Consider the following 16,676-nt stretch of genomic DNA (forward strand, 5'->3'; position numbering starts at 1 on the left):
GTCAAGCAATCTGATATGTTACCCAATAGACATTGAGCAAATTGGGATCTTGTATGTGTCAGTTTCTATCAATGCTTACAAAGAGGACCTGGGAGTGTTTACATATGTGGTTATGGACATGTGGTCTGAACTTGTAAAGTTATATCCCTATCTCAAAGCTACAAGCAAGACAGTAATGAAAATTTTGGGTAATGAGTATTTCAATGAAGTGAGAAAACTAGGCAGACTTTGTCAGACAATTTATTGCAAGTTGCATCCCATGTGTTTAAGGAATTTTTAGTAACATATAAACTTCACTCACAATGGAGTTAAACTGTGAGTGAGGAGGCAACTTTGTAGACTACTCCGCACACTGCGTAATGAACGATGCAGCCAATGGGAAAGGTATTTAAAGATAAATGTAAACAATTTATTATTTTTAGGCATAGGTGTGACTCAGTGAGGTGGCAGGAGAATAGATTTTCAACCTACACTTAAGGTAAATGAAAATAATTAATTTTGATAATGTAATATAATTTCATAGATAAGTCTGCTCACCAAGTGGTGGCAGAACAACACATGTATAAAGAAACTGAAATCTGCAAGCTTTCGGAGCCAGTGGATCCTTCTGGCAGAAAAGTTGAAGATAAGAAAAGACTGGGGAGGTGTAGGAAATGGGAAAAGTTCAGAAAGTCACCTGGAACCACAGATGACGGGAGTCTCCAGGTGAGATAAGAAGGAAAGACGGAAGTGGTAAACAATCTACAAAAGCTCTAAACAATACCAGAAGAATTTCAATAATAGAGCTGTAGAACCTGATTTTCAGACAGGAGAATGTGTATTTGTCAAAGAGTTACAAGAAAAATAGCAAGGCTGAAAAACATGTTAAGTGTTTTATTATTTTCACTAGGGGCCTTGAGAGAGTGCAGAGAAGACACACAAAGACCTTTCATTTTGAAAGATCTGAGAACTGGATAGGTGCTAAGATTGCAGAATGTGAAGGGTATCTTCAAATATATTCCATCACAAAAAAATTGGAGGAACCAGATGGAATTTTGAAGGAAACTACAGGTTAATGCCAAAGAAATGGCAGTGGAGTATTCAGCTATACAGGGTGTCCCATTTTTCTTGACCCCTCTAAATAACTGTTTGTCCAGATGAAAACTGCAAAATGTTTCAAGAAAATTTTCTTTAGCTGTCCTCTCCTAAAGACCTAATACAAAAATGTATCCCAGTGTACCAGTCATTGAAACACAACATTGACTTGGACGCTCTCAGAACTTAGTGCAGGTACTCGGGGTAATGGAACACATCTACATGCTGACGTTGACAGAGGACAAATGTAAACATTAGTAGAATGCACACCTGTCATTTCATCAGCTGAAGAGATGTGTGAGTAGATTTTACACCAACGAAGAGAAGGTAGACATGCTACTCATCTGTGGGAAATGTAAGTTAGCAGAACAGTAACTGCAATACTGTTTTCTTATGTACGGGTACATTTAGTGTAGTAGTTAAGTCTTTTAAATAGTGCTGTGTAGAGTAGGCATACAGTAAAGGCTATCCTTCCTACAAACTGCATAGAAATAATGTTTCTTTTATTATTATTATTGTTGTTGTTGTTGAAGGTAGGTGAAATGCTACACAGGCAGTGGAACTGTACAGAGAGCAATACGGTATCCTGACAAGAACCCACCTTCCAGATGAATGTTTTCTCGTCTTGTTGTGATGCTTCAGGAAACGGGAAGTTTCAACCCACGACAATGCAATTGTCATAGCACCCGCACAGACGAAGCTGCCGAAATAACTGTTCTCGCTTCCGTTGCTATGAATCCACATGTGAGCACATGACACCTTAAACACGAGATTGGCATTCCTAAAACCAGTGTACATCGTATTCTTACACATCACCGGTTCCATCCTTAGTGTTTACACCTACGAATTGCATGGGAATGATTTCCAGAATTGTGTACATTTTGTCTTTGGGCACAGCAGCAAATCCTCACCAACCCGAACTTCTTCTCCAATGTTCTATTTACCGATGAATGTTCCTTCTCAAACAAAGGACAGGTAAATACAAGGAACATGCATTATTGGTCCAGTGACAACCCACGATGGCTTAGACAGGTGGAACATGAGCGTCCATGGAGAGTTTAACGTCTAGCGTAGGATGCTTGATACTACAATTCTTGGTCCTTATTTCATTAATGCCAAGTTCCTCATGAATTCTTCCTCCTCTTCTGGATGAAGTGCCACTAAGAACCAGAATGCTTATGTGGTATCAACACAATGGATGTCCAGCGCATAATGCCTTGCGTGTACGTCGTGTTCTGAACCTAAGGTAACCTGCCAGATGGATTGGTCGAGGAGGGACAGTTACTTGGCCTGCTAAGTCTCCTGATTTAAATCCTCTGGACTTTTTTCATTTGGAATGTATTAAAGATGTTGTCTGTCGTGAGAGGACATGCAAGAACGTAACATGCTTGCTTGTAATTCTCTTCAACAGGCAACACTGAAAGCAGTAAACAATTCTTTCATTCAACGAGTGTACCGGTGTCCAGGGCCACCACATTGAGCACCTTTGAATGTTCTAGGCAATGGTACAGGAAAGTCAAAGTCAATTTTGTGTTATGTTTTTACTTGTTTTTCCATTTGTTTTCTGACAACTCCAGGAAGTGGACGAGTTTGTGATTCCAAGCTCAAAGTCAGTGTCGTGTTATGTAATTAATAATGTTGTGTTTCAGCGAATGGTACACTGTGATACATTTCTGACTAGGTCTTTAGGAGAGGAAATGAATTACTGAAAAAAATAAAAATAAAATAAAGGCTTTAATTTTAAAAAATCACACCGCAGTTCATACCTTTGTAAAAAACAAAGCTACAATGAAGGCAATCATGCTGATTGGTGTCCCTATGACTTATAAAGAACATTTGCTTGAAACATTTTGTAATTTGCATCTGGACAAATTGTTATGTAGTGTGATCAAGATAAATGGGACACCCTGTACATCTGGAGATTAGATGTGTGGAAAAACTGGGTATCAAAGGTTTCATTCAAGGTGAAGTAAGTGGTAAATACACATATATCTTTTGATATTGGAAGCAATATGAGCCTAATTAGTGAAGGTTTTCGACACACATTTAAGATCCAAGTGATCTTGGGTTTCCTGTGATGTGGACATAATTATTCGGTATCACAGGACAGGGATCCACATGAAATAGAAAAAAAAAGTATTTTCTTAGAATAACTATGGTCATTTTAGTTGGTTTCAGTCAGTACTTGTCAGATACGTGTGTATGAATGTGTTCTTGGGTACTTATTGGTGGGTGTATGTGTGTGTGTGTGTGTGTGTGTGAGAGAGAGAGAGAGAGAGATTAACTTTGGGAAAAGAGTGTGACCATGAAGAATGATGGCGTAGAAATGACAATTTTATTCGTGACATTACAGAGAACACATGTACTAAGGAGCTATTATGAGGCATGGTAAATGAGGATAAATAAACTGAAGGCCGACTTGCAGAGGAAGCAGCATAAAATAGGGAGTAAATTGCTCCATAATAGCAGACAGAGTTGTACACAGCACTAATTTTTTTTTTTTTTTAATCTTCTGTTTGATCATGAACGTAACAGACATTTTAGTGGGGAGCAAGGGCATGTATGTCTTAAAGTGAAGCAGTTGCATGACATGATCAATTACTGAGGTTAACTGATGCAAAAGACTTCATTGAGACATAAGCTGGTGGTGTGAGACAATTTTTGTGTGGATATTACATAAAGTTGTTTTATGTGATGTAGATAAAAGTTTAAGTAAGTTGATTACAAGTATATACAATTATTATCCTGGAGGAATGTTGACCTTTATGAGTATGTGTATATGAAGGTGATTAATGAAAACAGGCACAGAAGGGAACATGTGGTCCTAATGGGAGTTATTGTTAGTGGTGAAGGTGATGGTAAGAACTAAATGGATGGTTGTGAGTGTGAATGTGGTGTTTTTAGGCTGCTGGAGGTTCAAATAATCCTGTAATCAATGTTTTCTCTAATATTTAAACTGCCAGTGGAAGATTTTCTTTTCCCTGCTGGAGTTACTTTTATTTATTTACTTACTCGTCAAGTTCAATAGGACCAAATTGAAGAGCAAATCTCCAAGGTCATGGAACGTGTCAGTACATGAAATTACGATATAAACAATAACAGATAAAAATAAATGTTCATGATCCTTAAAAAAGTCGGTCCAAAAGTTTAAGTAAGTGCTGTCAGTAATACAATAAAAATCAGCTTAATTTTTCAAGGAACTCCTTGACAGAATAGGAGGAGTGACTCATGAGGAAACTCTTCAGTTTTGATTTGAAAGTGTGTGGATTACTGCTAAGATTTTTTAATTCGAGTGGCAGCTTATTGAAAATGGATGCAGCAGTAAATTGCACACCTTTTTGCACAAGAGTTAAGCAAGTCCAATCCAAATGCAGGTTTGATTTCTGCCGAGTATTAACCGAGTTAAAGTTGCTTATTCTTGGGAATAAACTAATATGAGTAACAAGAAACGACAAAAAGGAGTATACATATTGAGAGGCCAATGTCAAAATACCCAGACTCGTGAACAGAGGTCGACAAGAGGTTCGTGAACTCACACCACTTATTGCCGGAACCACCCGTTTCTGAGCCAAAAATATCCTTTTAGAATGGGAAGAGTTACCCCAAAATATAATACCATAAGACGATAGTGAATGAAAATAAGCAAAGTGGACTAATTTTCATGTCGAATGATCTCTCACTTCTGATACCGTTTGAATAACAAAAATGGCAGTATTAAGTGTTTGAACAAGATCCTGAATGTGGGCTTTCCACAACAGCTTACTATCTATCTGAACACCTAGAAATTTGAACTGTTCAGTTTCATTAATAATATGCCCATTCTGTGAAATTAAAATTTCAGATTTTGCTGAATTGTGTGTTAGAAACTGTAAAAACTGAGACTTACTGTGATTTAGCATTAGTTTATTTTCTACAAGCCATGAACTGAGGTCATGTACTTCACTATTTGAAACCGAGCTAATGTTGCACACAACACCCTTTACTACCAAGCTAGTGTCATCAACAAACATAAATACTTTATATAAATATGGAACAGGAGGGGGCCCCAACACTGATCCCTGGGGCACCCCCCACTTGACAGTACCTCACTCAGATCCCACATCACAGCCGTTATCAACATTGTGAATAATGACCTTTTGCTGCCTGTTGCTAAAGTAAGAGGTGAACCAATTATGGCTACTCCCCGTATTCCGTAATGGTCCAACTTCTGGAGCAATATTTTGCGATCAACACAATCAAATGCCTTAGTTAAATCAAAAAATATGCCAAGCGTTCGAGACCTTTTGTTTAACCCATCCAGTACCTCACAGAGAAAAGAGAATATAGCATTTTCAGTTGTTAAATGACTTCTAAAGCCGAACTGTACAGTTGATAGCAAATTGTATGATATAAAATGATCAATTATCCTTATATACATAGCCTTTTCAATAACTTTTGGAAACACTGACGGCATAGATATAGGTCTAAAATTATGTACATCACCCCTTTCTCCCTTTTCATAAAGCGGCTTTACTACTGTGTACTTTAATCGCTCAGGAAACTGACCATTCCTAAAGGAAAAATTACAAATATGGTTAAATACAAGGCTAACATGTGCAGCACAGTACTTTAATATTGTGCTAGACACTCCATCATATCCATGAGAGTCCTCAGTCTTCAGTGATTTAATTATTGACTCAATCTCCCTCTTGTCTGTGTTGCAGAGGAGTATTTCAGACATCAATCTCAGAAAGGCATTTGCCAAGAAAGTTATATTATTTCCTGTAGAAACTAAATTTTTATTTAATTCATCAGCAATTCTCAGAAAATGTTTGTTAAATACTGTACATGTATTTGATTAACCAGCAACAGAAATATTTTTACTGTGAACTGACTATATCGTTGACCTTGTGCTGCTCACCAGACACTTGCTTCACAACTGACTATACGGTTTTAATTTTATCCTGTGAGTTAGCTATTCTATTTGCATACCACATACTCATTGCCTTCCTGATAACATTTTAAGCACCTTACAATACTGTTTGTAATGGGCTTGATTGTGACTACTTCTAACATTTTGATATAATTCCCACTTTGTTCTGCCTGATATCCTTATTCCACAAGTCAGCCACCCGGGCTGCCCATTACTGCTAGTACCCCATTTAGAATGTTCTGATGGAAAGAAACTCTCAAAGAGCATGAGGAGTGTGTTAAGGAAAGCATTGTATTTATCATCAATGTTATTGGCACTATAAACATCCTGCCACTCTTGTTCCTTGACAAGGTTTAAAAAACTCTATTGCTGTTGGATTAACTTTCCTACATACTTTGTAATTAAATATGACCTTGGTTTGAGTACAGAAGCCTTTTAATGTTAAAATTTGTGCATCATGGTCTGAAAGGCCATTCACACTTTTACTAACAGAATGCCCATCTAGTAATGAATAAAAATATTGTCTATGGCTGTGCTACTGTTCTCCTGCACCCTAGTTGGAAAAAACACAGTTTGCATCAGATCATATGAATTTAGGAGATATACCAACATCCTTTTTCTTGCACAATCATATAAAAAATTCATATTGAAGTCACCACACATAACTAGTTTCTGGTACTTCCTACAAAGTGAATCAAGAACCCTCTCTAGCTTGAGCAGAAATGCTCTGAAGTCGGAGTTAGGGGACCTACAAGCAACAACAATTAGAAGTTTAGTTTCACTAAATTCAACTGCCACTGCACAACATTCAAATATCTGCTCAATACAGTGTCGTGATACACCTACAGACTCAAATGGAATACTGTTTTTTACATACAGAGCCAGTCCCCCACCCTGCAAGGAACTTGTTGAGAAATAGCCAGCTAATCTGTAGCCTGGCAAAGGAAGCTTCTGAATTGTCAAATTATTTAAGTGGTGCTCTGATATACCAATAATTTCATAGTCAACATCTATAAGCAGTTCACTAACTTTATATCGAATACCTCTTACATTTTGATGAAATATGCTAATTCTTTCTCTACTTGGAAACATTACATCCTCGGAAGGTGAGCCCTTAGAGGGACTTCCTTTAAGCAGGTATACCTATCAGCTGACTTCATTCTAAGAAAGGTGCACCTCTAACACCAACTACTACAGGAATTTTTCTATGAGTGACACCACCACCACCCACTACACTGTCACCTATAAGCTTTGCCAGCATCCCCTTCCCATACCTATTGAGGTGCAGGCCATGCCTAGTGAAACCCCATCTACTGATAGACCCAACTGGCACCACTGAGATGTGAACCGTGCCCTCTGCCATAAGCGCCCTCTCCAGCCCCACGTTAACGCGCCTAACAGCCGCATTAAGGCGAGGTCGATCGTGATGCTGAAACAGTTGCACGAGATGCACATTAGTGCCACCAGTTTGAGTAGCTATCTTTACCAGGTCACCACCTACATCATATTCCCTGTCCCTATCGAGACCAATTCTTGTTCTTCCACTTACTTGTTTATTAGCCAGTTCATTCAGTGCAAACATAATAGCTGTATGCCATTATATAACATTATAAATTCTGGCCATTAAATGAAACCTGGTGGAGGCTCGAGTAGGCATAAACAGATGTCAAATATCGAAGTGTTCACCAGTATCAGTCTACAAGGGCAGTAGTTCAAACCTGGAAATGACGATACATTTACCAGTCCATAAGGAAAACCACGAAGCTTTTATTGCTCCTGATAAGTAACCACGAAAGATATGTAAGAAAGTGCAACGCACAAATGTGAAATGCCAAGTTGTGGCGATGGAAGGTGAGCAAAACTGAGTATCTATAAGAAATGTTATCCAAGCACAATCAGATATTACATATGTTCACCAATAGCATCATAATAAAACTTGAAACAACAATACAAATGATTTTTGCCTGACAGGGTCTTGAACCCAGCACCTTTCCCTATTGCCTTATAGCTACAAATAGCTATGATATTTCACCAGTAGCAAAATGTGCACATGTTTGGCTAGAGGTAATGCTACAAATCATTCTGACTGCCTGGGATTCCAACTCCACATATATCATCACTGTTGATCTCATACGAAGAGGCGTCAAATATCAAATCGTCTTTCACTAGTAGTCGGGATTGCTCCATTCATAGAGACTGGAGGTTTGCCGTACGGGGAAACAACAAAATGATGGGACAGTATCATCTCGAAGGGTTCAAATCGAGAGAAAATTTGGAATCCCAGTCAAGTGTCAATATTTAAAAAATCTCAAGGTAACTTAAAATAAGAAATGAAGGTCCTATGACCTTACATGACGATTGGTTCGTGAACTAAAATAACATTACCAGTGTAAGAACACTTATTAGAGACAGAGTTTCTGCAAACTGTGATTCAGCCTCTGACATCCAAAACTAACCCACCTCTGTTCCAATCAGTAGCAAATGGACATGTTGGCTTGGAACCATGGCACAGTCCTAAAATCTTTACTTGACATTACTGGACACAAAGAGGGTATGTTTGTGACTTCAAAATCAAACCCACCTCTTAGGTATTGGAAGCTAGCCTCAGTCCAACTGACTGCTGAATTTCAAATGTGTTGGCATCATGTTTTTGTTATAATGGGATACACAGCATATGGTACGGGAAGTATTGAGCTCCACTTGAGCTGTTATTGTGAATAACATTTGTGGTCTACTAGTCAATGTCATGCGATGTGGACACAAAGCTGTGATATCAAACCCATCCTTTGCCTTTTAAGACATATTCTGTCTGTCTGCTACGAGCATCAGTCTGACAGAACGACAGAGAGAGTTTTGTTCATTTTCTAACCATTCCAGAATAGAAAAATATTGTGGAAACATGACTGTGAAAGGGCTCGTGGGTGTCTGTCATGGTAAGACCAATTTCAGCACCAGCAGATGCTTGATACAGACCGGCATCCGCCCAAGTGATTACGACACATTGGGCATAGAGCCTATGATCTCCAGTGAATTTTTCTGTGCTTGAATTAGCAAGTGTAACATTGTGTACAATATAATACTATGTTTCAGCATGTTTTGTGATGATTTTATATGCTTGTTGCTATAAGTGTATTTAACTATGGTCTTTTTTGTTCAAGTTTGTAGTATAGCTTGTGCCATAACATCTTGAATATTTCTCATTTTTTGTCATTATGAGGAGCATTATTTGTGCATTACGAAATGAAGTCTGAAACAGATCGAAGTCTAACATTTGTGGCATTGTGTACTGTTTTTGTTTAATAAAAGGGTGAAAGCAGTGGAGGTAATGTGAAACACCTGTGCCCTGAATGGAGTGAGTGCTATTGAGAAAGTATGTTGTACTGTTTCAGGTATGATCGTTTGGGATAAATTAATCACGACATTCAGGAATACAAACAGGCATTGAAGGAGGATGTTTCTGAAATTTACTACCATGGTCAGTGACAGTGTGTCCAATAATTAGCAAGCGTGATGACCAATTAACCTTTGTGCAACACGTGCTTTCAGTCATATTAAGGTTAAGAGAAAGGGAGAAGGATTACAGTACCAAATTTTGTTGGAAACAAGATTAGATGTAAAGCAGAATCTCCTGGAATTTGCTATAATAGATGTAAGGAGATCACCATAAACCTAAATCAGTGCAGCCTGATCGCGATTTGAAGTACTGTACGATAACTTCATAAAGAGAAAATCGTGGATAAGCCATAACAAACATCTCAAACCATGGCCTATGTATGTTCACAAAATATATTGTTATTTATATACATCTGGTGATATGAAGAAGGCATTTTGCATTACGAACAGCTTCAGAGGGTGGTGTCCTTCACAGCTGACATTTGGTGCCAATGAATGAGATGCCTTGCAGTCACAGAGCATCAAATGTGATCTGGAAGGCAGCACCAACGAGAAAGGTTGGCAAACACACCTACCGCACATATTCTAATCTGGCATCCAAATGTTTTTACTTTTCGTCCTCCATACTGATCAACCACCAAGAAAGTTAGCATTTTGTTTTTGTTAATTTATTTGTTTTGGCGATTGCGATTCAGACAAGGCTTAACTCAGAATCAGCATCGAAAATCTATCCGCACACCATCAGACGGTTTTCGTTAATGAGGTAGAATACATTTTGACAATTTCCTTTATATTTGTGACTATTGTGTTCAACAACCTAACACAAAATCACTATTAATGTGCACTACACTAATAAAACTGGTCTCTCATAACATCAGGGTGTATACGAACCGGGCGGTTTGGAAAATACATGGGAAATTTTTCATCCGGACGAAAACCGGGATTTTTTTTAGAATTCTAGGAATTATTCATCGTTTTAGTTTTCAATTAAATTTTTGTAATTTTGACTGGTAAGAACCGACACTATAACAAACGATATTCCAGCTGCGCAAGTGCGATGACGCCTGTTATCTGGCGCTCTCTGGCAACTGCTGAAACGAACCTATTTCTAACACGTCGGGGAAAAATGCTGGTTTGAAAAGCGTTACATTCAAAGTAAATTTCCTTTTACCCAAGATGAACTATGTGCGAGAATGTATGATGAATTTCTCAAATCACAGAGCATTTGACTCTCATTTAAAAAATCAACTCTTTGATGACTAGTCATTTAAAAAAATTTCGAGCCCAGATGAGACATTTATGTCGTTATTAAAAATTTTACTGCCACAATTGTGTGACATATCTTAAAAGAGCAACACACTCAAAAAAATCAACACTATATGTGAAAGCTTTGCTTTTCTTGTAGCAACACGATATATATTAATTTAAACCATTAACTTTTCCTGATTGTGTGTTCGCGCTACTTAAAAGTGATGTTGGAACTAGTTTCGTTTGAGCACATGCCAGCGGGCTGGTGCGCGTGCGCAGAGCAGTGCCTTCCTTCGGTTCTGGTTACTTGAAGCGTGGCTGTTTGCCGTATGAGCAGTAGCAGCAAGTAGCCAGATGCTACCCGGAAAAATTTTTCCGGCGCGCCCAAGCTGCCAGATTCGCGCATGCGCAGAGCAAGCTGAGTTATAGTGGGGGAGTCCTTTCCACGTGACCCGTGTATTTCATGATATTGCTGGTCTCTTTCGTTTACAGCTCCCAAGTCAAATGAAAACAAAACAGATTTCTGTGACCGGGAGCCATCAAGTGAATTAATATACATTCTCATAATCATGAAAGACCAAAATAAGTTAATAGTTTCAATTTTCTGATTTTATATTATTCCCATGTTGTTAGCAATCAACCATTACTGTCTTAATGAACCTATTTCCGTCAGTTTTGTGGAGAGATTTGTTTCTATTAATTTTTTTTCCACTAAGGCATGTAGTTTATTTGAAACGAAGTGTTTCATTCCGCACTATTGGCTACTTTCAGCTTCGTTCCATTTCAAGTGCAAATTTTCATTTTCTGGAACGAATAACACTATACCATAATAAAGAACCAAACTTGAGAATATATCACTGGACCTCCAAGAAAATTGGTATCACGAAAACCACATAGGAAATCTGAATATCAGGCACTTCAGAGTGCATCTGGACATAGAAATGTGCAATTAGAGCGGAATGAAGCATTTTAGTATGACTTTTGAAATTCCGATGCTGCTGGAGTAGTCTCTAATATCCTGTTCCTTTTATGACACTATAAGATCTCTTAATGCTATATACGTACGAACATCGTTAACATTGACTTGAAGTTAACAAATTTGGTCAGTAGTTTCGAACTACGTATATTGACAGCTGTAGCAGAATTTTACAAATCTGCCTTCTGTGAAGCAGTGTTTAGTACTTCCTCTAGGCCTGAAGTTATTCCTTAATTTGTGTTTACATCTTAAATTTATAGAATGCCATTCTCTGCTAAATTGTAGACGCAGCATACCGTGTTTTATCGTTTTAACTCCCCACAAAGCTATTTTTTTATTCCTAGAGTAGAATATAAACTTATCAGTGGTACAATTTCTTTGTCTCACAGACAACCTTATTTATTTATTTTTATTTTATTTATTTTTTATTTTTTTTAACTTTATCCCCTGGGTAGTGCCGGGGAATTGTACGCCGATGTATAAAACCGAAACATTGATACGTTTTATGATTCCGATGGATAGTATACAGTCACTTAACACGGAAAAAGAGTATTTTCACCCGAGAGAAAGTTTATATTTAACCAGGAAACCCGGGAAAAACCGGGAATTTTTTTCTTATCTGCATATCCACCCTGACCATACAGTAAATAGCTGTCATAAACATGGGGTCTTTTTGTCATACTGAAGTAGCTTTACCGGGCTATAACATAAATACGACTATGTGAGTAATAGCTGAATGAAACACAGTTAACAGTGTGTTCACTGATATTTCTGTATTTTCAATAGCAGTTTTGCGTTATTTATGTTTCTTACTTGTAAATCTACTGGTAACTGAATGTGGCGAAATGTCTTATGACTATAAAATTTCTAAGGATGTTGTGAGTCCGATATAGCTGTTTGTAGCTCTGTCAGATATGAGGTAAAATGTTACTCTCGCACCAGTTTGTAACTCTTTAAAGTGCGTCGACATTCTCATGGAGCAAGCGACCAACTGCAACTTTCATTGCCTCCTCGTTGCCCTTGTGATGGCTGATGCAGAAAATGTGCATTGTAGACAATGAGATTAGTTGTAGGTGCTGCGTGAAAGTAATTTCCACTCTCTGTAAACATATATTTGGGAAGTCAATGACACACCAAAGTGGAATTCATTCAGAATCTTTGATTGGTATACCACCTATATATCAAGTGAATCTTGCAAGTTAATTATCTGTCATTCCAGGAAGTAACAAAACTATTACAGTGTCACCAGACATGTTTCTGTATGATGTCATGACCCTATCAGACAATGTCTTTCTTGAGTGAGCTAAGAATTTATGAGTGCACCTTATGCATAAATGGTGCAGTGGCTTAATTACTTTTCCTATGATGTCATGAGGAGTATTCTAGTATTTATGGTGAGGGAGAGGAATGGAAAGCTGCACAGCCCACCACAACACATACAAAAGAAAATAAACATAATGCACTGAGTTACAGATCCATTTCATTGACATTGAAAAGTAGCAGGATGAGTGAACAAATACTTTCTTCCAATGTTATGAAATATGCTGAAGTACATTACCTATTGACATCAATCCAGCACGTGTTTGGAAAGCATCATTCTTGTGAGACACAGCTAGCACTTCATTCGCATGACGTACTGCGTACAGGAACCTCAATTTGCTTCCGTATTTATAGAGTTCCAAAAAGGCTTTTGATATCACTCCCCATAAGCAGCTTAGAACCACATTGCTTTCTTGTGGACTATCATCTCAGTTGGGCAACTGGATTTGTGATTTCTTGTCTGAAAGGTCGCAGTTTGCAGGAACTGACAGGATGATAGCTAGTGAAATGGAAGTGGTGAATGTGATTCTCCAAGTAAAGTGATGTAGACCTTTTGCTATTTCGAGTACATATAAATTATTTACCAGGCAATCAGTACATTTCTCTTAGATTTGTTGCAAGTAATGCTGCATTACTAAACTCCTCAGAAGAGCAAAGCCAACTGCAAAGTGGTGCTGAAAAAATATTCTCGTGGTGCAAAACATGACAACTGACCCTAAACAATGATTACTAAGAAACTTTCATCAAGCTTAGAGAAATTAGTAAGCAAAAAAAATTTTGGTTATAGATCTTACGAAAGTCCTGGAGGTAACAAATATAAGCAATGTAACTGGAAAACATGACATGTTGTTGCAAAGGTGAAACAAATGTCAGGTTATTGACCCAAGGAGTATTCTAAAGAGACTGCCAGTACTACAGTTGTTCAACTTCCTCTGGAATTTCGTTGATCACCATGGGATAATTACCTGATGGGACTAACGGAGGACATCGAGAACACTGAAAGAAAGTACCTGATTTTGTAGTATAGCAACTTAGGGGAGAGAGTGTTGCAGATGTTTTGCTTTTTTTCCCCTTGAGTTTGGAGGGCGAATGGGGCAAGGGGACGAGTTGGGGATGCAATACTCAAACAAATACTTTTTTACTGTCGCACATTATTTCCATGACATTTCAGCCAGCATCGTCCTCCTTTGAATGCAAAGAGTTTTTGTTACCAGTGATGTACAAAAGATGGTGTTACAACTGTAATAACAGGAGGGAAATTGGAAATCACAAATAAAGATTTTGGTGTTCGTTTTTCTCCAGCTTTGTATGTGAGTGGAATGGTTGAGAAATTGAAGCCATTCTGTGAACTCGTTATGTAACACTTAACTCTGCATTACGGTGTTATCGTGTATCATTGCAATGTAAATGAAATGCCTTAGCAGAATGTAATTTCCATTGTGCAGCATTTATTGTTTCAGACACACTAAGTACACTTTATAAGTGCTCAGAATATGAACGATATACTACATATACACAATTATTTGGCAAGGCTGTTACCAAAACTGTTTACCCTTGCAATCCACTTAGCTGTCTTGGTAGAATACCAATTTTCTTAAGATGAGATCTAATGCAGACTGCTTACATTAAATAATAGTTTCCTGCATTGTGTGGCTGCTAGCTAGTTGAAGTATTTTGTGGTAGCTATGTTAGGCATGAGTGTATTATTTATTTATTTATTAAATACTTGAATGAAATGTCAAAAGTAGATGTCCCTGCTCATGTTATAGAAAAATAGCTGTAGCCGTGTTAGTTTATACTAAGACATGGTAGGGTAGATGAAACGTTTGATCCTTGAGGGGGTGAGCGTGGCTTTGCGGCTGGAGCCTGAACTAGCCACAGCTCACGAGCTATGGGCTCAGGCTTGACAGCTGACATGCTGGGTGGCCAGCTACAGCCTGATGCCAAGGCAAGACCGACGCTAGCAAGATGGCGATGGTGGGCGAACAGCACCACCCACCCCCACAGAGACTGGCACATAGCCGAAGCACATAGCTCTGCCTCTGCTGCTCCTTTTGACTTAAATATGTGTACGCTTCTAGCATTTGTAGACTTAGAGAGAGCTTTTGACAATGCTGACTGGAATACTCTCTTTCAAATTCTGAAGGTGGCAGGGGTAAAATACAGGGAGCGAAAGGCTATTTACAATTTGTACAGAAACCAGATGGCAGTTATAAGACTCGAGGGGCATGAAAGGGAAGCAGTGGTTGGGAAGGGAGTGAGACAGGGTTGTAGCCTATCCCCAATGTTATTCAATCTGTATATTGAGCAAGCAATAAAGGAAACAAAAGAAAAATTCGGAGTAGGAATTAAAATTCGTGGAGAAGAAATAAAAACTCTGAGGTTTACTGCTGACACTGTAATTCTGTCAGAGACAGCAAAGGACCTGGAAGAGCAGCTGAACGGAATGGACAGTGTCTTGAAAGGAGGATGTAAGATGAACATCAACAAAAGCAAAATGAGCATAATGGAATGTAATCGAATTAAATCGGGTGATGCTGAGGGAATTAGATTAGGAAATGAGACGCTTAAAGTAGTAAGTGAGTTTTGCTATTTGGGGAACAAAATAAAAAAAAAAATGATGATAGTCTCGAAGTAGAGAGGATATAAAATGTAGACTGGCAATGGCAAGGAAAGCGTTTCTGAAGAAGAGAAATTTGTTATCATCGAGTATAGATTTTAAGTGTCAGGAATTTGTTGCTGAAAGTATTTGTATGGAGTGTAGCCGTGTATGGAAGTGAAACGTGGATGATAAATAATTTAGACAAGAAGAGAATAGAAGCTTTTGAAATGTGGTCAACCTTAAACTGCTCAGAGCGAAGGCAACATCAACAAAATCTGTGATCTCATCAGTGAATATCGTTGCAGGACAATCAACCAACTCGAGAACTTGTCCGGGTTGTCCTGGAGCTCAATTCAGTGCATCTTGACCATCGATTTGGGGATGTGAAGAGTGGCAGCAAAATTCGTGCTGAAGCTTCTTACCGGAGATCAAAGGGATCGTCGCATTCAAGCCTGTCTCGAAATGAAGGATGCGTTCAAAGATGATCCACATTTTTTCAACAAAATCATTACAGGTGATGAGTCATGGTGTTATGGGTACGATCCAGAAAGTAAACAAAAGTCATGGCAATGGAAATCACCTGGCTCACCTCGACCAAAAAAAGCTCGACAAGTGAAATCGAATGTCAAAACGATGTTGATCTGTTTTTTTGACAATCCAGACAGTAAACCAACAATTCTATTTGGACGTTCTGAAACGGCTTCACAGAAGTTTGTCACGAAAACATCTGGTTTTGTGGGATTCTGGCGTGTGTTTCCAACATCACGACAATGCTCCCGCACACACGGCTCTCAGCGTTCGCCAGTTTTTGGTCTCAACGAAGACGACTACCTTGACCCACGTGCCCTATTCGCCGGTTTTAGCACCCTCGGACTATTCCCGAGGATGGTAAGAGACTCGAGAGGGAAGCATTTTGCGGATGTGGAAGACGTAACATGCAGTGTCATGAAAGTGCTAGCAGGTATCAAAGAGGACGAATTTAAAAGGTGCTTTGAACACTGGAATGAACGTTGGGACAAGTGTATTAATGCCAATGGAGAGTACTTCGAAGAAGATTAAGGTTGTATTTGATAGCAATAAATTGTATGCTTTCTAGAAAGAAATTCCGGTTATTTTTGGGTTGTTCCCCCCCCCCCCCTATGTCCTGACGT

The sequence above is a fragment of the Schistocerca gregaria genome, chromosome 10 (genome assembly GCF_023897955.1).
Source record: "Schistocerca gregaria isolate iqSchGreg1 chromosome 10, iqSchGreg1.2, whole genome shotgun sequence".
NCBI classification, from domain to species: Eukaryota; Metazoa; Arthropoda; class Insecta; order Orthoptera; family Acrididae; genus Schistocerca; species Schistocerca gregaria.